We start from the raw sequence: 27039 nt of genomic DNA on the forward strand, positions 1-27039 counted from the left end.
AAACTAGGCTTTTATTAAAGCTAAAATTTCCACAGCTAACTGCAGATTCAGCTACCTCTGGGCCACTTCCCAACTCCCCCTCAGGGTGTACCTGGCTCCATAGAGCATTGTCCTGGTCGTCGGGGAAGAAGGCCTCTGTCAGTAATTGCAGCTCCTCCATGCTTGGGTCTGTAAATGGCCCTGGTGGTCCTGGCCAGTCCTCGGCTCCCTCGGAGTCTGCAGCAGTATCCCAGCTCAGGAGCTCACAGGAGGCATCTGGCTCCTACAGCAGCTGCCTCCCAACTGAGTTCTCCAGCCCGTCTTTTGTACTTCCAGTCCCGCCCACTAACTTCTGGCGGGAGGGTTGAGCATGGCGTGGCTCCACCCACCAGGGTTCAATGAGGGGCTCCTCCCCCGCCAGGTCTGTGGGCGGCCAATCCGTCCCACTACAACCATGCATGCTGCAATTGAAAGGCACCATCTTTTAATGTCTTCTGAAGGATGTTACTCGTTACTGGCTGAATTATATGCCTCTTTATTTATCAATCAAAAGACAAACTCCTGCATTAATTGGGGCACAAAAGTAGCTGACCTCTGTAAATTACAATCACCTGGCTTTTGGAAAATATTTCATTTTGGCTATTTCAGACAGAAGGATTGAAGCAGCATTATCAAAACCACATGTTCATTTGAAAGCTGCATCAGACTCACTTGCTAGAAGAACATACACAAAACATTTGGGTGACTTAAATTCCAGCTTCAGATTATTAACTCTTTGGATAGCATAAATTAATGTTGTTGCACTGCATAGAACAATGGTAGACTTTCCTTGCCCATGCTATGCATGGAATGAAATTGCAGAACCACAGTGTTTTTCTAATCTTGGCCATAATTTGCTACTGGAATAGCTTGCAGTTTCTATATCTAATGGAAGTAGGGTTTTATATCATAGTAGCAGCTTGGACAGTAGAAGAGCTGCCTTCTTGTACATAAGATTATCTATCTCTTCAATCAGATGATAAAATGTAATGACATAAGGTGGCTATATTGTTGCAGTGTAACTAGGTGGTTTTGCTTCAAGATTCATTTTACTCAAGCAGGAAGCAAGGCATGTTGAATGGTAAACTGCATATTCAGCAATCAAGTTTTCAATAGATAATCTGTGCAACGTGTCATCATTGCCTCTTGGAAGTACTGTGTCCCTTAGATTGGTTGCTCTCTCACATGTTTCTGTTTTATGAAATTTCTTGTGTGTATTTTCTTAAGCAAGCAATGCAACAGGCTCAGTCTCTGCATGACACATTTGCTCTGGTGGCTACAGGTGAACATGATGTTCTCTGATCAGATTCAGAGTCTGTTTTCTTTCCTAGGTTCAGTACAGCTTTGACATGCTAAATTTGACTTGCTTGTGTATTTCTGAAAGCATCCCGGTGACTGAGTATTGGTGACACATCATCTAAACTAGACAACTCATCCAGTAGCTGCCAATACAATTAATCTCTCCTGGCTTCTGCTGCAAGCATCACAGACTTCTGTCTAGCACTGGTGGCTTTTTGCAGTTTTTCAGTCTTTTGATTTTTCTTGACAAATAACAAATTTTTCAGAGTTGTTGGAGAATCTTTTCTGTTTGACATAAGATTTTGATGGAGGCTTCTATCCTCCATGTCTTCATATACCGTAACTTCCCTGTAGAGGTAAAATTCCCAAAGAATATTGTGAACATTACCACCACCTCTACCACCATTTTTCATTTTGAACAAGTATACAGACTTCTTCTAAATTAGATATAAATTAATTAGTATCAAAACTGCCATTTTTGTTTGGTGAGCACTTTGATTTGAGCCCAGTATGAAGCTGTACATTGTCATCTATAATACTAATAATGACCTGTGCTTAGGTGTCACAGAATTAAAAATCTAGTTTCTGGAATATTTTCAATGGCTAGTACTGCATACATGGGCAATTACAAATTTAAACTTTCTATCAGGCAGACTAGATGGTCTATACACTACAGAGTATGGGGCACAAAATATACTGTTACTTGTGAACATCCTTCAGTCTGAGACTGATCTGGTCAGCAAATTTCAACTGAAGTTATAGAAAATTCACTTGTGAATTACTTTGATGATTACGAATATGCAAAGTGAAAACATTTATGTTAGTATATTGCAAAATGTGTAACTTCTCCATTTTTGCCACATGCTAAACAGCTTCATCATTTTTGGAAAAAAAATATTTGCCCATGAAAAATTAATAAAAATCACTTAATACATAGTCACTTGGTAGCTTTGACCAATAAATCCCATGTCAAGGTGTTGAAATGGACTTAAACAGTAAAGACTGTAGTCATAGTCATGTTGCAGCGTTTCTAGACCCGTGCAAAAAGTGACACTCTCATTTTGGGTACCATTGTTTCACCTCACCTCCTGGCTTATGGCATCACTTGACAAGTCTATATTATACCTAATCTAAACGTGCATAAAATAAGCTTTCAAACAATGTGGGTGTATGTAGAATGGATACATTAAACTCCAAAAATATGGCCCTTTTCTGGAGAGCTGCCGCACATCTTCTTCTGTAACATCCCACCCTGAGAGGTAACTGCTCTCTCATTATACTGGTCTGCAGGGCCGGCCTTAGGGAAAATGGAACCCTGGGTGAACTTGTATTTTGGTGCCCCTGGCCAAAATACAATATATTTTAGGTGTCTGGACACACATCTTCTGCCTTAGTCCTAGTACAATCCACAAACTGTGGGAAGATAGATGGAGGAGCACCTATCTCACCCATGGGACCTAATGGATCAGACACCACACAAAGTAGAGGAGGAGGAGATGGTGGTGCCAGGCTTATAACTTTTAACCCAGTAAACAGAACACTCACCAAGGTTTTGGTGACTCAGGTTCAATTCCCCCTTCTGCCTTAAGAGGGAAAAAGGATTTGAACAGGGGTGTCAAGGTTCCTTCCCCACTCTGAACTCTAGGGTACAGATGGGGGGACCTGCATGAAAGACCCCCTAAGCTTTTTCTTACCAGCTTAGGTTAAAACTTCCCCAAGGTACAAACTTTGCCTTGTCCTTGGACCCTATGGTGCCACCACCAAGCATGTTAAACAAAGAACAGGGAAAGAGCCCACTTGGAGACGTCTTCCCCCCAAAATATCCCCCCAAGCCCTACACCCCCATTCCTGGGGAAGGCTTGATAAAAATCCTCACCAATTTGCATAGGTGAACACGGACCCAAACCCTTGGATCTTAAGAACAATGAAAAAGCAATCAGGATCTTAACAGAAGAATTTTAATTAAAGAAAAGGTAAAAGAATCACCTCTGTAAAATCAGGATGGTAAATACCTTACAGGGTCATCAGATTCAAAACATAGAGAATCCCTCTAGGCAAAACCTTAAATTACAAAAAGACACAAAAATAGGAATATACATTCCATTCAGCACAGCTTATTTACCGGCCATTTAAACAAAAGGAAATCTAACGCATTTCTAGCTAGATTGCTTACTAACTTTTTACAGGAGTTCTGAAGAGCATTCCTGATCTGTTCCAGGCAAAAGCATCACACAGATAGACCCCCCCGGCTTTGTGTCCCCCCCATCCCCTCCCCCGGCTTTGAAAGTATCTTGTCTCCTCATTGGTCATTTTGGTCAGGTGCCAGCGAGGTTATCTTAGCTTCTTAACCCTTTACAAGTGAAAGGGTTTTGCCTCTGGCCAGGAGGGATTTTATAGTTCTGTATACAGAAAGGTGGTTACCCTTCCCTTTATATTTATGACAAGGGGTTTCCCTCTTCTCAGGAGAGTGCGCTAACCACTGGTCTATGGAGGTCTCTCATCTCACTTGTTGTAGCTATTCCATTTTGGATAAATAATTAAGGAGACAAGCACCACTGACAGAGCTAAGCTATCCAAAGGGGACAAAGAAGGAAAGGGTTGAAATGAAGTTGATGGCAGAAATTAATTTGGCCCTGGATGATCTATATGCAGTTGAAGAAAGTGTCAAGTCGCGGCCAATGGTAACAAATTCAAACAATTAACTCAAGATAAGGACAGGGTGGAGCTTAAAGATATTAATTAGTAGTCTTAGTTTGTTATAGGCAGAGCTGCCAGCTCTGCCTATAATGCTTTCAAATATATTTTAATTTGCTTATAACTTTGCCATACTATAACCATTTGGGCATAATTATTCCATGTTTGCTCTGTTCCTCATGCTTTTATTTAATTTATTTATTTATTGAAAGTTTTGGCAAAAATGGTTCATTCATTTCCAAGAGTATGTTTAGGGAAAATGAGTAAGTAGTTTAGCCAGTATTAACGTTAAAGGAGGGAGGGGAAGAGGATAGAAAAGGGCAGGGAGACAAAACCAGAAAACCTTTCCCTCCCCCCCTTCTCAAAATTGAAATATTTGGTAAAAAATTGAAGCAAAATATTTCTGAAAAGTTTCAAGAAATATTTTTCAACCAGCTCGACAAGAGAATATCTAATACAGTACTATTAGCATGATATGCTATTGGCCCTAGCCTGCTCCCATTGAGGTAAATGGCAAAATTCCTGTTAACTTCAATGAGATCAGGGTTGCTCTTTGCAGAATAATTTAACTCTAAATATCCAAAATAACAGTTATTTTGTAAATGGTTAATCTGATAGCAGTAACATGTCTAAGCTGTGAGTCTCTTGCACTGCTCAACATATCCATTATTAAAATTTGGATATGTTCATTTTTTACTCTTCTTGAAAGTCCTAATGGTTGGCTAATAAAAGGGCCATTTAATTTATTTTAATCCACTTTTTGTTCCACAGTTTGGACATAACAGAGAATCAGGGCTAATGTTGTGAGGTCATAGCTGTAATAAAGCTTTCCCTTTCCAGGGAAGACTGCTAGATCCTGTGTAAGGTCAGATGATGCATACTGAGAGATGTGTCCTTGGAAAGTGTATGGTGTGTCTAAGAGAAATTAGACTATTGGAATTCAATCCTTGCAGCAGCCACAAATTAATTTTACTTTAAGTTAGTCATAAAAAGTTATTGTTTTAATGAACCATACCCATCCATTAGAAGTATAACATTTATTTCAGGGTATTAAATGGATTTGAAGTACAATTAACTCCAAATTAGTTTGATGCTAAAGATAACTTTACATTCCAATTATTTTTTTTACAAATAACTTGGTGTATCACAATTGATTTCAACATTATAAGTCACCATGATTTCAAGGCTTTTTCCCTTAAATTTTGAACTGATCCCAAATAAGACTGCAGCATGCTCTATTTCACCCTCTTGCTTATTAAAGCTACAGGAGCTATGCCAAGACTGAACTTGGTCCAATGAATTTAATGAAAAACGCTCAAATGCTAATAGTGTCACAACACCTTAACAGTCATGTCAGACTGGGGCATCAGCATTGTCTGTCAAAGAACACTCAGCACTGAATATTCATCAAATAAGGACTAAAGTGTAATACAGTTTGCTTCATTAAAATAAAATATTCTCATTAAGGACTTGAATCAATCAGTTATCTCTTCTGAGAGTGAGTCCCTTTCCAAACAGCATGCCTGTCTGTGTATAAAGTACTCCCTGCAATGGTGATTGTGAAATGTGTAACAGTTGTCATACTTGCATCATTGCTTACTCTGTCACAAAATTATGTCAGTCATGCTCTACAGAAGTTTCCGTATAACTCATATGTACACAATACTTAAAGGGTTTATTTTCCCTTTGAAGTGTTTTGTTCAATGAATTTTTGTTGATGAAAAGGAGGATTGTTAGTGCTGTTGTTAAATTTTCAAGTAGCGGACTAGGAGTGTATTCCTTAAAGGCAGATCTCTGATATATCTCTGATATATAAAAATCAATTGGAAATAAGAGTATTATTGGAAGAAACACATCACAGAAATTGTACTGCCTGATTCTGGATTTAGGGCCAAACCATTGGCTTTGGTGACGCTTCTTTATATCACTCAGCCGCCACACTGACCCCTTCTGGTCTCCAGGGGAAATGAAGGAATATGGCCAGAGTTCATTGTGCTCCAGCAACCCCCAGCTGCCACAGCGACCTCTTGGGAACCACTGTAGACTGCTCCCAATTAATGTTGGGAGCTGAACTGACTTCATGCAGAACCCGGAATCATGAGAGCATAAATGTAGCTTAAAACCACCTTATCCCCTATGCCAAGCAGAATAGTGGGACACTTATACCTTTTTCTGTCTCTTCCCCGTCAGGCACTGCATCATAGCACAATGAGGTCCTGGCCTCTAAGTGCTACTGTAATACAAATAGCAAATAATAATAAAAGGGAAGGACTGGCTTCTGACTGTGCCCTGACCGTTTTCCCTGTTTGTGCTGGTCTCTGGTCAGTTGTACAGTATTAGAGACTTCAAGGGAGAAGACAGTGATTGAGGCAGGGAGAGGTCAAAAGAGACTCAGCCACAGGCCTCTTACCCAATCAGCATAAGAGTCGTTTTTGTAATTGAGACTTAGATCTTCAATGGTATTTTGGTGCTTAACTCCCATTGAGTATCTTTGAGATCCAACCAGCACCTAGTGGAAGACAGGGGTGCTAACCTACACTTAGACCAGCCTAATTAAAAGTAAAATTTGGCCCAGCACATCCAGTGATATTAATGGAGATGCTTCATGCAGAATACCTGTAGATTTAACAATGTTGATTAGGAAGCAATATTTTTCCTTCTGCTGTTAAATTAGAGTCTGTTGACAATCTCCTTCCTTTCCCAAGCACTTGGGAAACAACTGAAATGTTTTACCAACATAGTCGTTTTCATTTTGATCTCTAGTTTGCCATCTAGTGATTTTGATTTCCAACTATATATTCTGTTGCATGAAGGGAAGGGAGTTCTCTCTCCTCATTCCCCCACCATAATCTTGCTTTTGAAAAACCAATCCTAGATGCTTGCTGAAACTCTGGGTCCTGTTTTACTAAGATTTCTGGTTTGCTATGATCTTTCAGCTTTTGAAATAAAAATGTAATGAATAAAAGTGCTCATTAATCAATTAATGTATGAACTTCATAGGCTGTAGAGTCATGAATGATTAAATCTGCTAGGTTTTCATGAGCTGCTGACTAGTTAATCAACTATTTTTATCACGCAGTATTGTATAATATTGTAAGATGGCTTAGGTTGCAACACATTTTATTTTATTAAAATGGATTGAGTAATACTGCTTAATGAAGTATTAACAATTCACTTGTCCTCATTAGCCACTTTCTTGTGAAGGAGATAAGTGTAGTAGAGTATATTTTTATTTATAGTGCTGGATAATTATATACAAAGGCATACCTACCAAATCACGAGGATTGACTTTTGGTACATGCAATCCTTGTTCAATCTTGCCACCACTGAAGCAAATCTATCATTTTCTGTAACTGAACTTCCTTTCTATGAAATGGCCACTTTCTCTTTTTTTTCCTGTAAAGGAGAGAGCACATTATCACATCCCTTAATAGGCTTGCAAACTATGGCTATGGTCAACAGTGATTCATAAAACAAAAGTTAGGTCTTAGATTTTGCCCTTTCATGCCTACACTCCATACTGTTATTAAGCCCTATCATATTCTGTCTTGAGACAATGGCATATTTTCTACTGACTGCTATAATGGTGGAAGGATCTAGCCACCTGTTAACCAAGTTGCAGTATATTGAAACAACATGAGATGAAGTAGTTGATTAAGGGAATGCTACCAAACAATTCCTTTCTGCCTGTAATAATTAAAAAATAAAAACAAAACTCTGAAACAAAGGAATTAACTCAGTTTTCTACCTTTTGATTGCTTCATGTGTATAGTAAAAATGTTATAAAATTATTTGCTTATTAGGAGCACCTCTGAACTGAAGTTTTTTGGGGGAAAACAATTTGATTTATAGCCTGTGCTCCCATCAGAGACCTGATCCAAAACCCATTGAAATCAATTAAAGTATCTTAATTGACTTCAGTGGGATTTGAATCTAGTGATAGGTGCACAGTGACTGTTAAGAAACTTGTGATACAAGAATGGAAAAGATGGCACTGACAAAAATATGAGAGTTTTGATTTGCATAATTTAAGACAGTCTCAAGTGGGTGATCACCATAAGCCACACTGGTGCCAAATGTATCTCTAGGTACCAGTGATGATGTGAGCCCATAATTAGAAGACAATGATAGAATAAAGTGGCATCCCTAATAAGTGTTGTCAATGCTTGAGTTATAGAGTAACCATTGAGCGCATTGTTGCATACATATTTCTTATCTTCACATACTCAATGTGAATTAGGAAATACTGTACTCATTGAAAATGAAAAATGAACTATTCATATATTAAGTGCTTGCATACAATATGCAATGAATAAAATATTACATTACTTATCAGCATAAATATTATGGTCCTTAATTAGGATGATCATTCACTTTTATAAATTGGAAGAACTCTGACAAATTCATAATCTACAATACCACAATAAATTTTATTCTGTTGTTCACAATTACTCCCATTGATATGTATTTGAAAAGAAAAAGACCTCGTGGATATTATCTACTGGATTTACATCTCTTTTTACATGCTGCTTCTGAAGACATATTCCCTCCTATAGTGACCTTTCCCCACTTATTGAATTAAGAGATGGGGATAGAGTCCCATCTGTTGAAGGAAAATAGTCCCATTGGTGCCAGATTATGTTGCAAATGAAGGGGGAGATTCACCTGCGAAGATATAAATAGCTTATCATAAAAGAACGTTTATTCTTCATACTCTGTATTCTCAGTCCCAACTAAACGATCTACAGTATCGTGCACGACAATGTGGACCATTCTTTATACCCTCCACTCTTTTGTGAGGATGTACCAAAAGCAAAACGAAAAACCCTTAATTGTTAGCAAGAAAAATGTTGGTTTTGCCACAGGTATGAAATATTAAAACATCTTGTATTCATTTTGAATTTTTCCCATTTTATTCTGTGTCCTATAGCAGGATGGTTTTTGTTTGTTTCCCCATCATTTCCTAATAGTGTCTGTTGTGCGGAAGTGAAAGGTTTGAGTTCTTCACTGATATTATGTTACATATATGTATATTTTTACTGTACAGTTTCTATTATGTAATAATTTATTTTACCATCCTTTTTCAGATATAGCTTTTTGGTAATTTACTGAAATCCTGCATGTGTGCTGCTTATGATGACGTGAAATTGTGGTGTTTCACAAACACTGGCATTAAATCGTGTCATTTTATTTGAAGTTTATAATGATTTATATCACTTTAAAATATTAAACAACTTCACGAGGGCAGTACTGACATTCTCAAGATCAGCTGTCAATCACATTTGTATACTATAATCTCTCCACCAAGCAAGTTTCTTAAATATTCCTTTATTCATACAGTATGTACAGAAAAGTCAGTAGCCACTGATACAGATCTCAGTGCTCTAATTATCCTATTTTTATATGACTGGCATTCACTAAAATCTGAATGAGTGACCTAAAAGTTTCTTTCATGCAAAGTGCTGTTCTGGGGAATGAAACTACTGACCTTAAAAATTATCCAGTTTGTTCGTAATAACATATTTATGCAGTAGTATAGGCTGCCATGGACCCATGGCTCTGTCTCACTATTCTGTGAACTGGATGGCTGGTGAATACTGCACAGAGAAAAGTTCACAGTTTCTGTTTGTATCTTTATTGGCCTCCATAAAATCTGGGAGATAAATTACCGGGTTGTTTTTTGTTCGTTTGTTTTTTCCCGTTGTGAACATCACCATGTAAAAAAAGCAGAAAGCAGAGCTAGCAGATGTTTTACATGAAAATAATAATATCATATTTCTATTCATCTGTTAACTTTCTGTGTAAATAATATTCCCCTCAATATTCATATTCACTTATGAATAAGTATCCTGTCAGTGGGAGCAGTTCATTAAATTGCAAAAATGAGATGCTGACCAAAATGACTGAACTTTCTCTCTGTAGTAATTCACAGTTTGTCTTAAATCAAGGGATTGCCTCAATAATAATATCCTTGCTTGTTCTAAACTGTTCTCAGTGGTAGCAGATGACAGAACGAAGAGTAATGGTCTCAAGTTGCAGTGGGGGAGGTTTAGGTTGGATATTAGGAAAAACTATTTCACTAGGAGGGTAGTGAAGCACTGGAATGCGTTACCTAGGGAGGTGGTGGAATCTCCTTCCTTAGAGATTTTTAAGGTCAGGCTTGACAAAGCCCTGGTTGGGATGATTTAGTTGGTGATTGGTCCTGCTTTGAGCAGGGGGTTGGACTAGATGACTTCCTGAGGTCCCTTCCAACCCTGATATTCTATGATTCTATGATAACACATTACATAAATTACTCTACAGAGTGCAACCTAATGAAAAGAATACTAAGTAGCACATTTGAGGTAGCCATGCCTATCTGTTAAAAATCAACAGTAGGAGTGAAAATATTTCCAGCTATTACTAAAGATTTCTTTTAAGCAAAATTTGGTAATTTCAGTAGCAAGTAAGATTTCATAGTTAAGAAAACCTGATATGAAACTCATTAATTAGGTCAGACTAAGAAGTGTGGTCTGCCAGGGCCACCTAGAGTGGGGGAACAAAAGGGCCCATTTGAGAGCCCCCAAAACAAGAAGGCTACTCTGGCTGGCTCCCCAGTCTGGGTATTGCGACCTGGTGCATGGGATTGCAGCATCATTTAAATTGCCCAGCAGCCTCTCCATTGATGGTGGATGGATTGCTGGGTCAAAAGAGAGACACTGCAACCCCACCCACCAGGTCACATCATCCAGAGTAGGGAGCTGGTCCTAGTTCTTCAGGACAGGAGCCACATCTGGGGAGTGATCTCATACTCCAACACATGCATGCATGCCCACATCCACTTGCGTGCACGCCCACACACACACATGCCCACACACACAGGAGGCCTCCCCTCAGTGGTATTTTTTTTTTGAAAGCTGAGGGGCCTCAGTTAAGATTTTGCCCAAAAACCTCCATGTAGCCCTGATAGAGGCTGTGCATAATCTGTGTTTGTATCCCCTGCCAAATCCATTGCCGAATGTAAAGGTCAAAAAGGGTTGGGAACAAGTAAGTACTTTGCTGTCTCTCAGCAAGCAGTATTGACAGTCTCTGGAGGGAGTTATATCCAACCCTTCTTTGCTGGAGGGTGATCACTGTGACTGGGGTAAAGGTCTTGAATGAGGAAGAGTGAAAGATTAATGGATTCTTGAAGATGTGGTCTAGTGGAAGAAAATTTAATTGAAACACAGTTCAACACTGTCATATTTAACCTCAATTAACTTTGTGGCTGTTGACTCCTATATTAAGATAATGGGTAATACACTGTATGGCAGGAATTTCATTTTTCAAACCAACTCATGCTTAAGTAAAAAGCTAAAGTGGAGAAGATCAGAACCATTTAATATGTTAAGGATCTCAAAAAGGGGGTGAGCTGTGAAGTACTAAAACTTAGAGGTCTCAGAAAATTATGTATAGTAGTCAAGTTCTAGAGTGGACAGTGAGGAACTTCAGAGGAACCTACCCAAGCTAGCTGAATGGGCAATATGATGGCAGAAGAAATTCAGTGTTTATACATTCAAAATAATGCACATTGGAGGGAAAAAGCAGAAATATTCATATACCGTACAGGATTCTAAACTAACATCAACTCAGGAAAAGGACCTGAGCATCACTTTGGACACCTCAAACAAGACCTCTGCTTAATGCACAGCAGCAGTCAAAAAAAGCAAGCCTAACTGTGGTTGCATAAGGAATTGGATGGAGAATAATGTAGAGACTATTCTAATGATATTATACGAATCAATGGTTCTCCCTCATCTGGAATACTCTGCCGTACTGGTCTGTCATGTCAAAAAAGATATTGTAGGATTGGAGAGAGTTCAGAAAAAGGTGGCCAGGATGGCTAGGGAATGAAAAACTCTCATATGACGATAAATTGAAAAGTTGGGATTGTTTATCTTAGAAAAAAGATGAATACGTTGGAACATGTGTATGTAAAATAATGAATGGTATAGCAAAGGTGGATCAGGAATTTCTGTTCTCTCTGTCTTATAACACAATAAGGGGACAATCAGTGAAACTGAAAGGTAGCATATTTAAAAACTGATCAACATTTTTGTTCACACAGTGTAGAATTAAATTGTGGAACTCAGTGCCACACAATGAGGCTAAGAACTAAGAAAGATTCAAAGAGGTACTGGATATTTATATGGATGTCAATAATATCCAAAAGTTACACTAATTAATAATGATTACAATGTTTTTAGAAGGGTTACTAAACCTCATGCTTCAGGATTTAAACCAATCTCTTTATTTATTTCTTCTACTTCCTGTCAAGCATTTGGTGCTGACCAGGTTGGTGACATGATACTAGAGTATATGGATTATGAGTCTGATCCAGTAGGGCAAATCTTTTGTTCCTGTCTATCACTGACTCCTGAGTGGATCCTGTAGTCTTACTTGCTTACTCTGGTATAGTAAGAAAGACTTTTGAAAGTTGACAGTATGTGCAAATGAATCTTCAGTCTATTAATTCACCTTGGATTGCTTTAAACTTGTCCCAGTTTTGATCTCTTACATTTTCTTTTGCATTCATCGCTTAAGTAGGGTATCCATATGTGGCTGGAGGGTGCATATATGACCTTGTAAGCATAGGTATATATGATGCGTTCAAGACAGATGCATTAATTTTGCTATTGATTCCATGAATGGCTGTGAATATAATGTCTCCATTTCATCTAACAGGAAAAAAATTCAAATCCATATGCACAATCCGAACAAGACTTTCTGTTCTCTATAATTACCCATTGGATGCAAAAGGAAAATTGGAAAAGATTATCTGTCCTGTTGCTATTATGAATGAGCATAATCTCATTAAGAACCTTCAAAGATCTGTTTCTCAAGTCCATAAAAAAGTTTAAATTAGCTTTTGAGATTGAACTATTTGGAATTAGACTGTTCCATTATGCAAGACACTTGCCTTTTCAGAGGATGAGCAAATTGCAGTTTTCTGTGTTGGATTTTCAGGTGTACAATGAGCATTGCAATATAGCTCTGTAACATTTTGCCTGTTTATATCAGTTTAGGAACATTTGTCCTCAAATTATGTAATGCTAAGATGTTGAAGGTCAATTCATCCTCTATAATTTCTGAATATTTACATTACATTATTTAAAGTGAAATGCTCTGAAGGAATCAACGCCCAATAAGAGTATGCAGGGAACAGTAAAGAAAATATTAACTTTTAATTTTTCCACAATGGCTGCCATTTAAAACTACATAAGTTAGCATATCAACCCCCCTCCCCCTTTTTTTTTCAAGGAACCTATGGATCAAATTCTGTTCCCAATGAAGTCACTTGGAGTTTTAACACTTACTTCAGTGAAACTCGGGTTTGGCTGTGTGTGTAGTATTTATGGGGGGGATTGGGGGAAGAACTTAGTTCAAAATTCCTTGCAATTCTGTATAGAAACATTAGGTGGCAGAATTAAAGGTGAAAACATTTAATTAGTTAAATCAGTTCATGACCTTTCCTGAAGTCATTGCTTCAGAAGGATGGATGGCAGAGAATTAGCACCTTCCCCCTGCCCCTTCTTGAATCAGCCAACTAAGCAGCAGAGAGTTATTACCTGATGATTCTGCACATACACCAACCTACTTACATACTGGTAGTCTCTCTACTAACATTCTGCTGAGCTTGAATTCCCTTACAGAATCCTTTGGAAAGCGGGCCTAAAGCAATCACTGCATTTTTACAAGGCTTGAGGTTCACATTTCTTAGGAGCTACTCTGTTTGGGACAAATAATATGTATTTGTATGATGTACATATTGTACATTTGGTGTGCTTCTGTAGCATGATTTTAGAAGGCAGAGTGTTAATACTTTCTTTTCCATCCTCCCCCATGTCCAGTCAAACTTTTCTCAGCTAGCTAACTGCCTTGTATAATTTGAACAGTTTCCACCTGCATATACTACAAAGACCTTTGCTCTCCATCTCTGCTTCCCTCTGAGTTCTGCTCAGGAAAATTTCACAACCATTACAGTATTAGCTCTCTTCCAGATAGGTCAGGTCTGGCCTCTGTGTGGTTGATCTTAAAGAGTATTGTGTTTCTAACAACAAACAGCTGAAGTATTAATTTACTGTGTTTTATGTTTTTTTTTTTATGAAAGCAAATGGGCGGGGCTGGAGAAAAGAAAAACCCTTTAGCTCCTGCAGAAGACAAAACCTCCATCTAACCAAAACAAAGGGAATTCCTTCCTGAATGCAAATATCAGCTGGAAATCCTCCCATCCTATGAGTTCCATGTTAGCATCTGTAATGCAGGACAATATTTGTCTGGCTATATGATTCCTAGATTTTACAAAGGTCATTGACATATAGATTTTAAGGCTGGAAGGGACCTTTAACCTTACCCATTAATTTTGCATCAAGCCATAACTTCTATTTTGAGATATAGAACATAGTTACATATAACATATATTTTATAAAAATATCCAGTCTTGATTTTTTTGTGATGGGAAATACACCACATCTCTAAGTAATTTGTTCCAGTGGTTAGTTATCCTCACAAATGTGTGCCCTATGTCTACTGTGACTTTGTCTATCCACAGCTTCCCACAATTCAATCTCATTATACCTTTTGCTTGCAAGTTAAAGAGCTGCCTACTGTCAGAAATCCCTGTGTAAGTAGCTTTTCTCTTGGATAAACTAAATAGATTGAGCTTCTGGGGTCTTTTTTTGCTATAAAGCTTGTTTTCCATACATCAGCTCATTCTTGTAGCTCTTTTCTGAATCCTCTCTAATTATTAAATATCCTTTTGAAACATGGACACCAGAACAAGAAAAAGTATCCCAGTAATGGACTCACTAATGTGGTATACAGAGGTAATACCACTTCCCTACTCCTCTTTGATATTCCCTTGCTTATACATTTGAACATTGCATCTACCCCCTTATCCACAGCATTGCACTGGGAGCTCATGTTCAGCTGGTTATCTACTATTATCCTGAAATCCTTTTCAGTGTCACCACATTATATCTTGATTCTCACTACATTTTTTTATTCCTAGATTCATGACCTTGCATTTGGCTGTATTAAAATGCACATTGTTGAAATAAGCCCACATTATCAAGCAATCTAGGTTGGGATACATATCAGACCTGCTCCCCATCATTATAAAACCATCTATGTCTGTGCCATCTGCAGAATTTACCAGTGATGGTTTTATATTTTCTTTCAGATCTTTGACAAAGGGCAAAGAACAGATCCCTGCTCCACTGCACTAAGACCTCCAGTGGATGACTGTTTCCCATTTACAAATAGTTTTAGCAATCTATCAGTCTACTAGTTTTTAATCCATTGAATATGGGCTACACTGATTTTTGTATAGTATGTTTTATCAAAATAACATATTGCCTTACAGAAGACTATGTATATATTATGTCAACACAGTTACCTGTAGCAACCAAACTTGTAATCACATCAAAATCAATATCAAGTTTGTTTGACAAGACCTTTTTTTCCATAAAATCATGATGATTGACACTAATTATACTGCCATCCTTGGATTCTTTACTGATTGTGTCCCATACCAGCCTTTCAATGATTTTGCGTCTGATCAATGTCAAGCAAATAGTCCTCTACTTACCCATTTCATCTAATTTACACTTTATAAATATGAGCTTTTCACAGTCCTCTGGAACTTACACTGTTTGTTAAAAATTGATATTAGTGGGTTTAGAGAGCTCCTCAACGATTTTGTTTAACTAGACTTTGGTTCAGGTTATCTGGTCCTGGAGACTTTAAAATGTTTAAATGTAATAGTTGCTGTTTTACAAGTCACTGAGGGCATAGAAAGTAGTTCTTTATCACTTTAAGATATGAATATATCATCCTGCTTCTTTCCAAACACAGAAAAGAAATACTGTTGACTACTGACTATTTTGTTATTTCTGCATCACAATTGACAGTGTTGCCATCTTTATCTAATATTGGACAGACCCCGTTGCTAGAATTTCATTTGTTCCTGATATATTTAAAGAATTCCTTCTTATTCTTAACCATACTGGCCATAGAATTTTCAGTGATATCTTTAGCTTCCTTTATCAATTGCCTGCGTTTCCCAACTGCCAATTTATACTCATTGTTATCAGATTCCCCATGTTTCTATTTGTTATATATGCTGCTGACAGTCTCTGGCCATTGTACCACCATTGTCACAACTTAAGGTGACTGATGTATTTATTGCACTTTTCTCCAATCAATTTCTTTTCTAGAAATTAAGAATGAAAGATACTGGTTCCTTCTTATTTATCAGTTTTGATAGCTTTTACCCAAGTGCTACAAATGCAAAGGTTTTAGAATACATTGTCTGCTTGATAGATTAGAGAGATGATATGATAGAAAGTTGAGAAATAACTGGAATTAGGACTGATAGTGTAAGTATTTTTGGATTGCCTGAGCATCCACTATACTGCTACATCTTCTCCTTTCACAGGAATAAAAATACCGTATGCTGTTAACATTTATAGAGGCTGTTTGTTACAAAAAACTGTTATATCTAGTAAGAAAAATATTTCCCAAGGTTTGGATTTTCAAAAGTGCTTAAATCAAAGGGAGTTGTGCTCATAAATCAGTCAGGTGCTTTTGCAAAACCCACCCTCCCATTATTAATTGTAGACAGCTTGACCTTGTTTACCACAGATTTTTAAAAATAACTTTCTTCTCTGCATCCCTTTTAATGTAGTGAGAAACCATTTCGTTAAATGAAAAATACTGTTAATTTTCCAGGGCATAGCAACATATTTTTGAAATGTGTCCTCCTAAGCACAAATCGAGAACATTTCTTTTCATGTGAGCAGATGGTGTCAATGTTGGAGATTCTCTTCTCCAATTATTCCCTCTGTTTATTGTTCCATGTTGTGCCTCCTGTTTGTTAATCTAGGGGCTTCCCTCACAGTGGATTCCCAGGAACCATGGGGTTTGGAGGCCAGACTTTCTACCCCTTCCCCTTCCCCAGATCCTTCACATCACAAGGGGAGATCTCCTGGTAATTCTCCATGATCAATTTTGTAGGCCCCTATGCAAATGTCCCAGGGGTTCCTCTGTGGCAGATGATTGTTTAGCCCTCTGAAACCCAATTGCATAAGTCCCTGACCCTGTGAAAATGTATATCTGTACTTAAATTTACATGCTTGAGTAGTCCCATATAGTTAAATGGACTTATCACATGTAAAGTGTGTGCTCATGTTTCTATAGGGTAGGGGCTTAATTGTTTTGTCCTGCAATTATGTATTTCAGTCAGGACTGAGACCCAGTGCTGTAATGTACCTCACTTTATTTAGGCTATCAGGATTTGATGAAAATGAAGCTGTTTCTATCGAAAGGCCTTCTTGGGAAGTATCCTTTGTTCCCTGTCTGGTAGATAAAGCTAAGCTGGTATCAAAGTTGCTATATAAACAATTAAATGATACATGTTAATTACCAAATAATTAAGGATGCAACCTCAAGCATCTTTTTCATGCTGTTCCACAGCAACTGGAAAAGATTATGGGGTAATGGGACCCCTGCAAAGAAACTGAAGTCAATTCAGGTAAGGTTAACCTGACAACAAAGAGTCAAAACATGGTTTTAATTTATCTAAAATGTATGTGACCTTGAATAAGAATTTTCACTTAACATGGCTATCAGTACTTGAGGAATGATAGGTATCTCTAAGCTAGACTATTTAACTTAGTAACATTTGTCAAGGAGTGGACATTATCCTATGAGCTTTATTTTTAAAAAAATTCTGTTTAAATGCCATTAAATAGTATTTTTTGGATAGCTTCCAACCATTTAGCCCAAAACTTAACTAGAATGTGGGCACTAACTCATCAAGAATGTGGAAATATAATTTGGATTTTCGTTCTTTAAGAACAAGAGTGGAATTCATATTGTACCTTATGTCAGGTGGAGGACCCTTTACCAAAGCTGACAGCACTTTGAACAAAGATAAGATATTTTGATTGCAAACGAGTATGCAGAATTTGCAAGGAAATACATCAAGACTAGTCTTTCTGAAGTGAATACTTGGATTTGCATAAAAAGCCCCTTGCCCTTATGATTCTCTTTTTAAAGACATAATGCTAAAAGATACTGAGAGCCCTTTGAAAGCTGTTTAGTGAACTGAAGGTGCTCACCACCTTGGGACAGGAACTTATAGAATCATAGAATAATAGGGTAGAGGGGACCACAAGGGTCATTTAGGCTAAGCCCCTGCCAAGACGCATTTGTTGTGTGTGAATGTATTTGTTGTGTCTAAGCCTCCTTTTGAAAACCTCCAATAAAGGAGCTTCTACAACCTTCCGAGGCAGTCAGTTCCATTGTTCCCCTATTCTTACAGTTAGGAAGTTTTTCCTGAGATTTCATCTAAATATGCTATGCTGTAGTTTGAACCCACTGCCTCTTGTCCTGACCTCTGTGGCAAGAGAGAACAACTCTTGTTTTGCCCTTTGTGGCAAGAGAGATCACCAAGCAGGGCCCGGTTCTAAGTAACAAGTCCCCTTTTTGATTTTACTAGACTGGCCATAATAAAACAGTTCACTGTTAAAGCAATATAGAGTTTAATGTACATAATCTGTTAAAACTAACCTTTATAACATAAAGCAAAAAGCTGTTGTTTTCGACCATAAGAAAGTGTAGCTAGAAAGTCCTCGTCCTGCATTTCATCCAATGGAATTGGTTAGACTAATAATATCTTAAGTGACCCCATAGTCAATCACTTAGTTAGGGGCCAGGTTATCCAAAACAGAGCTGGTTGAAACCTGGAAATTCCAACATTTCGAAAATATTTTAGTTCTGGATCCCAAACAAAACTACACTTTCAAAATTTCCAGCACAAAGGAAATTCTAAAAAAAAAAAATTGGGGGAAAACTGAAACATTTTGATTAGATATTTTCCAAAATGAAACTGAGCAGCTGTCTGTCCTAACTCCAGGGAACTCCTCACCCTGTGCCTAGGGATTCAGGGGCGACAGCGAGGAGAGCCTGGAAGCCCTGAGAGCTCAAGGAAGGGCTACCAGGTTACTGGGGCTTTCCCAGAACCTTAGCTGCAGGCAGTGGCGGATTAGCCACTGGGCCAACAGGGCGTGTGCTCAGGGGCCCCGACCAATTGGGGGGTCCTGTAAAAATGGGTGTCCCCCATGCCCTGACCCACTCTGCCTGCCCAGCACTCCTGCTGGGGAAATGGGGTAAGTGCACGGGGACAAGGGGTGTCGGAGTAGACTGCAGGTGGAAGGGGTGGGGAGGGGCCCCAACTTGCTCTGGCCCAAGGCCCCACAAAACCATAATCTGCCTCTGGACGCAGGAAGTCCTGGGATCCCCAGCCCTAGGACAGCCTGCATAGCAGGGCTACTTCGAAGCTCTGGACCCTGGCAGCCTGGTCTCACTTGCAGCCCATTAGATGAACAGGCAGGAAACAATGCAGGTTTCTGATGGAACCTTACATATGTTTAGCAGATGTTTGGTGGATGTTTGTCAAAACAAAAATGTTTCCATAAACTATTTCAGTTTTGACCAACTGGCATTTTCTGACCAAAATATAAGTTTAGTAGGAAAATTCCCAACGAGTTTTAGTCATAAACAGGACAAATAATTTATTGAGCTGTGTCTAAATGCTACAGACCAAATTCCCATTGACTTCAGTAAGGGCGGGACAGAGGTCCACCAATCATGGGAATGACAGTAATTCACCATATTGTTATAAAGAAACAGCTTGTAGAGTCGTGGAAACTGCTTGCACTCATTTAATCCTGTGAGCAATTCCATGTTGATAAACCTTTTCACTAATTTCTCAGGCTGTTTTGTTCTTGAAGGACAGTGAATGAGCTATGCCATTAAGATGTACTAGTTAATAAAGGGAAACAATCCAAGATAGCTCTGTCTGTCTTATCAGGGAAAATTCAGTTTGCAGTTTGCTTTCTTCACTGGCTTGCTTTTCATGCCTTTGCATATTCTTTTCCTCAAACAGAATTAGCTATAAACAGTAAAAGAATGCTCTCCTCATCTGAGTATATACATTGGTTACATTAAATAATGTTACTTCTAGGGGGATTATGTGCCAAAATATTAAAGATTTATTTGTCAAAATAATGCACTATAATCACACCAGTTTCAGTTGTTCTGGTAATTTATTTAAACTACAATACAGAAAAAAAGTCACAATAACTATTTAGCATTTCCTAAGCACACGAAAGTTAAATTACAAACACTTTGTATTTAATACCCTGCATTGCCGTTATAATCCTGGATTTTCATTTAAATTACATTACAGAACACCAAACAGCAAAAAAAAAAAAAAAAAAAAAAGTAGAATGTCATTTTAAATTGCTCAGACTTTCACACATGAAAGTTATTCAGTTTTGCTAATCCGTTGTCCTGGACCTGGCTGGGTACTTTGGGAAGTGCTTGGTTCTGATTGTCCTGGCATTTTATTGACTGTTTGATAAATGTTTATTCATAGATTCATAGATATTAAGGTCAGAAGGGACCATTATGATCATCTAGTCTGACCTCCTGCACAATGCAGGCCCAGAATCTCACCCACCCACTCCTGCAATAAACCTCTCACCTATGTCTGAGCTACTGAAGTCCTCAAATCTGCTCTTCTCTGGACTCTCTCCAGTTTGTCCAGATCTTTCTTGAAGTGTGGTGCTCAGAATGAGACACAGTACTCCAGCTGAGGTCTCACCAGTGCCAAGTAAAGCCAGACAATTACCACCTTTGTCGTACATGCAACACTCCTGTTAATACACCCCAGAATGGTATTAGTGTTTTTTGCAACTGCCTCACATTGTTGGTTCATATTTAATTTGTGAGCTACTCTAACCCATAGATCTTTTTCAGCAGTACTGCTGCCTAGCCAGATATTCCTTATTTTGTAGTTGTGCGTTTGATTTTTTCCTTCCTAAGTGAAGTACTTTGCACTTGTCTTTATTGAATTTCATCTTGATTTCAGACGATTCTCCAATTTATCAAGGTCATTTTGAATTCTAATCCTGTCCTCCAAAGTGCTGGTAACTCCTCCTCATATGACAGTGAACAATTGATAATTACTCTTTGAGTAGAGTTTTTCAACCATTTATGCCCCCACCTTATAGTAATTTCATCTAGACCACATTTCAGTTCCCTGGTGAAAATAAGATTAGCTATCCTTACATGAGTTCCACCATCTTAGGCTAAACTTTCATGAGATTTTAGTCACATCCAAACCAGAAATGGAAAATAGGTTCCTTCCAGTTTGGAAGGATCCAAAATCAGATATGATCCCAAATCAAAACCACAGGAGTAGGCTCAGATCAAACTGACCCCACCCAAAGCTTGAATTGGTTGGATTTAAGACTGTATTTTTGACCTCTCTCAGATGTTCAGCGATTGACGGTTCTGGTGGTGGAGCAGTTGCCCACTGCCACCTCTTCTTCACTCTGTGCTTGCTGGAATACCAACTTCTAGTTTCATGCCTCAATTCAATGTTTTATTTGCCCTCAATGTCTTTTTTTTTATTGGGTAAGTAAAACAAATTCTGAGCTGTAATCTAACCCCCTTGTGCCAGTTTGGCAAAGGAAAAAAGTGAGAAAGCACATAGAGCTTCCTAGCTGATTCCCTTACTGTCATTTATAAGGCTTTACATGACTTTGGCAATGTAGGGATCTTAAAATTTTTACAGGTTTATGCTCCTGGGGGAACCGACTAAGAATTGGAACAGTTAACTAACGATAGGAACATTAACAATGTTAGATGCCACAAAGTAAGTGGCAATGCCTTAACCATATGCGTGTTGTAAAGGTCACTAGGACCTCTTCCATCCTTATCAAGGGGAGTACTAACCAGGCTGCTACATTTCTGCCTCAGAGAATGAGATCAATTAACTAGCAGGCAGGCTGCTACATTTCTGCCTCAGGGACAGAGCCTGCCTCCTGCATAATAAAAAGCCCTACCCCTCCACACAGGTCTCTCTTGCTTGTTGGTACACATGCATACTCATCCCCACCCTCTGACAGTGATCAACATCTCCCTGTAGGCATACATGCCCAGTCCCCCTCCCCCTGCAGTGATTAGTGTCTCTGAGGCTGCTCCAGGCATGTTAGAACAGACACGCTGCCCGGGCTGCTGGGGAAGAGGTACATGTCCCCCTGCAGATTTATTTTGCATTTTTCTGCATGGGGGGAAGAGAAAGATGCAGACCATATGAATTCTGAACCCCAACAGGGATGCAGAATTCTGTCAGGAATAGTAATGTTTTTCTATTGTTACATTTTCAACCTTAATTTTAAATACAGAGTTTGCCCTAAAAAGACTTCAAACACTTGAATACTTTAGATCAGCAAGCAAGAGCTAAATGACCCATGACAACCCTGAAGGTTTTGTTTCCAGATATTCTCAAAAAACTCAGCCAGATACCAGAAGGCGTGGGATGCCAAAATGAGAAAGACACAGAGAATCTGTGCTTCTGCCAGTAAGACACAGAGAATCATATGGTGTTGTAATTATCTTTGTCACTTCATCTCACAGCCAGGACAGCTCTCATTCTGACTTACTATTTCCCCATAGCTTTCACAAGTTCCAAAGGGCATGAGTCTAGTTTGCAGATGGTTGAGTGGGTTTGTCTCAGTGCGTCTACAACATTCATTTTGGACACTAAATAAAACTCATATAGGGAAAATGGTGCATAAGTTCCATCCTGCCTTGCTACTGCTACCATCACTCCAGAGAGACTGTTGCAGGTCTGATCTCCCGTGACGAAAGAAAAAGACTTGCATCTTTAGTTTAATCTATTTTGTTATCTTTTTAAGCAGCTGGGTCAAGTGTCTGTTTGCTATATTGCTTTTTAAAATTTAAAAACCAATAACCTGTGAACATATTCAGCATGCTCAATTAACAGAATTTCTAGATTATTTATTTCAAAATAGAATCCTCAGAAAAGGTGCCTCTCTTAGGCTGTAGGTATGTCTGCCAAAATCTAGAAAAACAGTCACAAGACAAGATTGAGCTACCAGTGCCTCTTTGGCCCCAACCTGGAAAATAATTAAAATAAAGTATTAGAATAAAAAGGAAACCAGTACTCTCCTTACCACATACCCCATCTCTTAGTGTTCCCATCCCCCAAAACCCTGGATAAGAAGAGAAGTTAACAGATTTGGGCTGTTTCCCACCAAGAGGGTAAAGACCCCTTACAGAGGACCCCTGTGAGCAGCTCCCTTTCTTTTATATCAGGATGGTTCCAGTTCAAGTGTTTCTACTGACTGCAGTTGTGGCAAAGGCCTCCATTGTTTCTTGGTATTTTAAGTCTTTGTAGTCACACTGGTTCCCCCAGCCCCCTCCAGTTCTGTATTCTCTTCAGTTTTAAGGGCTATTCTCTGAGGCCTTTCTAAAGATAATTTGTATAACTCTTTATGTATTTATTTGCCCACCTACCCACTCATTTCTTAATAGTCCACCCACATATTCACATACACAGTTTAACGGGGGATGAAATCTTGGCCCTGCTGAAATCAATGGCAGAACTTCCACTGACTACAGTAGGGCCAGGATTTGATTCATGGATTTTATTAAGAAAAGTGATGCAATGCATGACTTTTATGACCACCGTGACAAACATTTACCCTTTCCCATTATTATTAGTTGTCCACTCTCTTGAGTTCCAGAAATCATTTTCAAAGTTCTTAAGTGGAAAACATTTAAAATATTTTCCTTCTGTGGCAGTATCTATTAAAAACCTATGCACAAGAGATTTCATGCCATCCCAGTTATTCATTTACTTTATTCTTCCAGGTATAATTTGCATTGTAGTATTCAACAAGGGCTTTAATTCTGAAATAGTGCCATACTTTTTTGGGGAAAAAAAAGATTGCTAGCCATTCAATTAACTACTTTCAGGATGAGATTGCCTGGGCACGTTATGCTGTCAGTGCATGATTTGATATTGAGTTTCCATCTTACTTCATAAGATTTAACCTTATACCCTGTGCATATATCGTGCACCCACTGCAACAGAAGAGAAGTTAATGCTTTTATATATTTGATGTCTATGGGTGTAAAAAGTACAACTGCACACATTAGCATTTAATTTTCTCCAAACATCTGCCAGTTTAAGATCCCTTAGGATTTTATTTAATTTGTAAGTGAAAGCTGGAAGTCATTCTGCTTTCCCAGGTCTATCCTCCACTACCAGATTTCAATTAAAAATCTCCCCCATGGCATCCTTCACCTGCAAAAACAAAGCAAATATACTAACAGAAAAGGGACCTGCATCTGAATTAGACACATGCATGTCTACTTGGTGGATATATATTCAGCAGGGTAGGCAAACTGTCTCAGGCACTCAACCTTGCCTCCAGTGAAAATAAATCTCTTCACTCTACTTTCACTCATTGAATCAGCTAAAACAGTATTTTTTCTATTGGCTAAAACAGCTGTATCTTTTTTCTTTGAGCAATAGAAAGCTGCAAGACCTTGACCAATTTTATCCTCTGTATTTGTCAATCACATCTTTCAACCCGGGGGACAGGGGGACGAAGGGAAGGAGGGGGAAGAATGCCTGAGGGACATACTTTCGAACAAGAAAGTGCAGGACGTTCACTGGTTAGACATGTTTCTCCCCAAATATTGAGATTAAGGAAAATGTTGTTGTGACTATGAATGACAAAGAAAGAAAGAGAAACAAGTATGCCCCACGCACAAGAACTTGGGTGTTTAAAAAGGGCCAGTGGGGAGAAAAATTTAGACATAAAAATGATAATTCTGTGTTAAGTATTATTTATAACTCCAAACCCACAATTCTTTAATCATATAAGAAAGCTTCAGATAAAAAACATCCTGAGTAAGAGAGGAAGCGAAACTAGCAATTAAACATAAATATATAACAGATGGAAAAGATGGTGAATTTGGTAGCAATGAATACAAATCAGTAGTTAGGAAATGCAGACAATTGATAATTGAGGCTAAAGATGACAATGAATAATCTATGGTCAGTAGAGTTAAGGATAATTAGAAAGATTTTTTTTTAACTGTATCAGGAATAAACAAAATTAATGCAGAAAAAAGCATGAATATTCAATGACTATTGTTGTTCTGTGTTTGGAAAAAAGCAGCAGGATGTATTCAGACCTTAGTGTGGTAAGGAAATACTTTCTATTCCCTCAGTAACTAGGGAAGAAGTTGAACACTTTAAAAATCATCAGAGGAAGAGGAATAACTTGCACCCAAGAGTATTAAAATAAATGGTTGAGCTCTTTGAACCATTAATGTTGATTTTTAACAAATCTTTTAACATTGGGAAAGTTATACAGGACTTTTATGTTTTAGTAGGCTAAATCATATAACCTGGGTAACTGTACAACAGTTAGTGTGACATAAATCCCAGGCAAAATCATGGAAAGGTTGATATGGGACACAATTAGTAAAGAATTAAATATAGTTTTATGGAAAATAGGTGTTGTCAAATAAACTTGTAATCTCAACAAAAATTATATCAAGTTTGGTTGATAAAGGTAACTGTGTATATATATTATACTTAGACTTCTGTAAGGCAATGGACTTGCCTTTATCAGAATTGCAAGACTTCTGATAAAATAGTAGTACTATAAAAAATCTACATCAACTATCTATTTACATATTAAATATATTAGAAGCTGTTTAATGGTATCTGTGCATTCCCACCTGTGGAACATGGTCCTCATAGTATTGAGCTGCAAAACTGCCTTGAAAAGCCATGTCTGTTGGGGGGGTGCACAAGAGATCTCATATGTTAGTTACATCATTGTCCTATTCTGTACGAAGAAGTGCAACTCCTCAATGGTCCTGCTTTGAGCAGGGGGTTGGACTAGATGACCTCCTGAGGTCCCTTCCAACCCTGACATTCTATGATTCTAATGGCCTCAGTTCCTTCACCTGCACCACCAAGAGCGTGCAGAACCCATCCTTACACAAGTCCTTTCCATAGCCTAGCTTAAGATTTTTGTGTAAACAGTTAATTAGTATAGGATAGCTTAGTGTAGTTAGCCCTTTCCATGTACCAGGAGCTTTTGTCTCCTTATCAGGGCTACAAGAAGTGCACCTACTGCCAGGCCATCATACTGCAAACAGACATTCATGTCTGATGCCTTCTGTGTCTGGGCAAGATACACTCAATAACCCAATGTGCAGTTTGCCACACCTTCAGTCCCCAACACCAGCGGGAGACCCTTAACACTCCAGGCTCATCTGGCTTCTCATTGCCTACAGCCTAATGCTCTGACAGGCTAATTGGGTGGTACCAAGACTAGCCCTCCATGCTGAACCCCATGTTACATAGGAGCCAGGATGCACTCTGGCTTCAATTCCCCTTTCATCACAGGCTCAAGACTAGAATCTTCTTGGCCTTAAACTGGTAGCAAATTCCTCATCTGGTACCAGCTAAATCAAAAGCAGGACCAGAGATGGAAATAATCTCCTCCCCACCATTTGGCCTCAATAGCTTTAGTGATCATACAGGAAGTGCCTGTTATAGAGTGGGATATAATTATATTGAATGATGGAGTCTGTTTGACTGTTTATTGAAGGCCCTTCACTGACAGGAATCAAGTCTGCAGTCTGGGGGTGACTGACGTTCAAGGAGAATGTCTATGCTGCCATTAAAAACCTGTGGCTGGCCCATGCCAGCTAACTTGGGCTTACAGGCCTCAAGATAAGAGGCTGCTTAATTGTGGAGGAGACATTCAGGCTCAGGCTGGAGCCTGGACTGTAGGACCCTGCAAGGTGGTAGGGTCCCAGAGCTCGGGTTGCAATTTGAGCCCGAACGTCTAAACGTCAGTTAAACAGCTGCTTAGCCAAGCCTGAGTTAGCTGGCATGGGTTAACTGCAGGTGCCTACTTGAAGTGTAGACATACTCAATGACTCTTAAGTGCTGGCTCATCTACATGGAACTACAGATGTTCTTTTTTGGGTCCTGCCAAGGGGTGGGTCAAGTATGACCAGGTGATTTGGACCTTCACAGTTTGGACTCAAAGTTAGTGTACACTGGAAACTTACATCGGCATAACTATGTTGTTC

At 38.7% G+C, this 27039-nt stretch overlaps 1 protein-coding gene and 1 pseudogene across 1 annotated transcript in view; one reads left to right on the forward strand and one right to left on the reverse strand.

Annotated features, from left to right (window-relative positions):
- GPC5 (glypican 5) overlaps positions 1 to 27039 on the forward strand; it is a 545513-nt gene that overhangs the window by 407055 nt on the left and 111419 nt on the right. The gene's annotated exons all lie outside the window — the stretch shown is intronic.
- On the reverse strand, positions 21732 to 21838 carry LOC114020949 (annotated as a pseudogene).

Source organism: Chelonia mydas, chromosome 1, assembly GCF_015237465.2.
Source record: "Chelonia mydas isolate rCheMyd1 chromosome 1, rCheMyd1.pri.v2, whole genome shotgun sequence".
Taxonomy (NCBI): domain Eukaryota; kingdom Metazoa; phylum Chordata; order Testudines; family Cheloniidae; genus Chelonia; species Chelonia mydas.